The following is a 2,357-nucleotide window of genomic DNA, read 5'->3' as shown; positions in this document are numbered from 1 at the left end:
AAAATTATTTTGATTCTATAATTCTATAAGTAAGCAAATTCTCTGCGTTGATTTGTGAATTCCTCTTAAGGAAAAAAATAATAATAATTCAGTGAAACAAAATGGCATCTCCTAATCCCATGTTTTTCTTTGGTCTGATTACTGAGTTAGAGACACACACTACTGTTCTCTTGAGCAGGTAGGCATTCAGTGTTTACCTAGTTCTTCTTCCCAGGCAAATCCAGTTCCCTTGACATCATTTTTGCTCCTCCTTCTATCATTTGTGGGCGTAAAGTTCGATTATCCAATAATAAATCCTACTTTAGTTTCTCTGTGTTTATCTAATATCCCAAAGCTGTTTGTTAATTTAGCATTTGCAATTTAATTTTTCTCAAACCTCAGAGACTGCTTTATGAACAACCCACACAACGTTTCTGGAAATACTAGACCAATATTCTCTACATAACATCGTATCTTTTGGAAGATACTTCTATTTTCATTTATGGCAAGAGCTAACTATTTTTCAGACTGTCATTATTGACCCCTTTTGTTCCATATAATGGTCTCTTATCAACCTGATTCCCAAAGATAAATTCTGCCAAGAGACAGCCATTTCTTTGAAATTCTATCTTTAAAAATGTAAAATAAGAGAGCAACTGGTTTGAAATGATTAAAGGGTTAGGTTTTCTTCACAATGACAATGTTATCGGTGACAGAATTAGCTGACTGTTACTTCTTTGCCTTCAATTAGATACTGAACTATTTTAGTCAGAACCCCTGGGATTCTATTCCTATTAGCTGGTTGGGGTTGGGGGAACTGGTGTAGAGTCTCTTGCTGTGTAAATTCTTTGTATTTTATGGCTATTACCTTGGATAATATTCATTAATCAAAGAGAGTAGAGTTAAATAGACATGTGTGTGCTCTTGTCTTTTCCCCATTTGGATGCCATGGTCCAGCCTCTGGCAAGCTGCTAGACTTGCCATTTTTCAGGGATTTGTTCGTGGAGTGGCCAATTTACCTCAGGGCATGTGTGGCCAACATTGAGGGGAATAAATGACAGGCATGTCATAGCCTGTCAGCTGCTGCAATTAAGTGATGTTAACTGCCACGACTGCAGAAAAGAGTGGTTTGGAATCATGAAATGTTAGAGGTGCATGGGACCATCCAATGTCGTCATTTTATATGTGAGAAAATTGAGTGCAGAGATTAACAGGTTTGTTCAAGGTCACACAGGTACTTTATCAGGGCTTTGTGGTGCTGTGATTTCTTTATCCTCCACCTGCTCACTCCACTCAACTGCTAGAATGATCCACTGTCAACCCAGTTTCGTGACATTACTCCCCTGCCTGCAAACCTTTTGTAGCCCCCTATTGTTTCTAGTGTCAGAGCTGGGAGGAGGTAGCAGCTGGCAGAAGCCCAGTGCTCTATCAGCGACCAGACGCCTGCAGTGAGAAATAAACGGTCAGTTCTAGAAGCAGCTGTAGAGGTCACATGACAGGCAGAAAATTTGGGTTCAACTCCCAGCAACATCCTTATTACAAACTGTCTCGACTTTGGAATGGGCCCCTCCAATAATCCGAACCTTGACTTTCTCATCTGCAGAACGAGCTAGTCAGGCTTGACAGACGCCAAAGGACCCCTCCAACTCCAAGATCCCATCCACAGGGCTTCCTCAGGAGCTTCAAAATTGAGGCTTCACGTGTCCACAAAGGCTTTCCTCTGAGCACTTTCTGGTCTCCCCTTGATTTTTGATCCATCATGAGGTGCTTACATTTTTCCAGTCAGAACCTTGTAATTTTCCACTTGTGAAGGCCAGAGGGTCTACAGGAATCATGGAAATGCAACATTATCAGCTTCTGAATGAGCTTATTTCCCTACAAGCCTTGTCCACTCCAGCTGGTCCTGACTTGACTTTCCAGCTTGGTTTCTCCCAATCTCTTTCTCTCTTGTCCACACCTTCCCTCCTTCTCACAGAGAGATTGGAGTATTAGTGCGTCCATCTTTCAATTTCTCTTTTCTTCTCCATCTTCTTGCTCTCTCTCTCTCTCTCTCTCTCTCTCCCTGTCTCTCTCTCCTTTTCTTTCAGTTTTCCAATTCTGGTTACAAACATCACCTGCCTCCCCATCAAAGACAGAGATTATTTTGCCTTCTGGGAGAGTAGTCAGTCAGTCAGAAGAGTTCTCTTCCAAGTTCAACCCAATCTAGATTGTTACAGAGCAGAAGCGGGACTCTTGAAGGAAGAGAGAAAGGCAATTTTTCCCCAAGATAGAGAGCTAAGATTGCTGGCAAGAAATGACCCTGACTTCTGCTCCCTAATTTAACAGAAGCCTGAACCAGACTGGTTTATTCAACCAGAGGGAATGCCCTGCCTGAAATA

The sequence above is a fragment of the Mustela lutreola genome, chromosome 8, assembly GCF_030435805.1.
Source record: "Mustela lutreola isolate mMusLut2 chromosome 8, mMusLut2.pri, whole genome shotgun sequence".
In the NCBI taxonomy this organism is placed as follows: Eukaryota; Metazoa; Chordata; class Mammalia; order Carnivora; family Mustelidae; genus Mustela; species Mustela lutreola.
Note: the sequence above shows the minus strand (reverse complement) of the source record.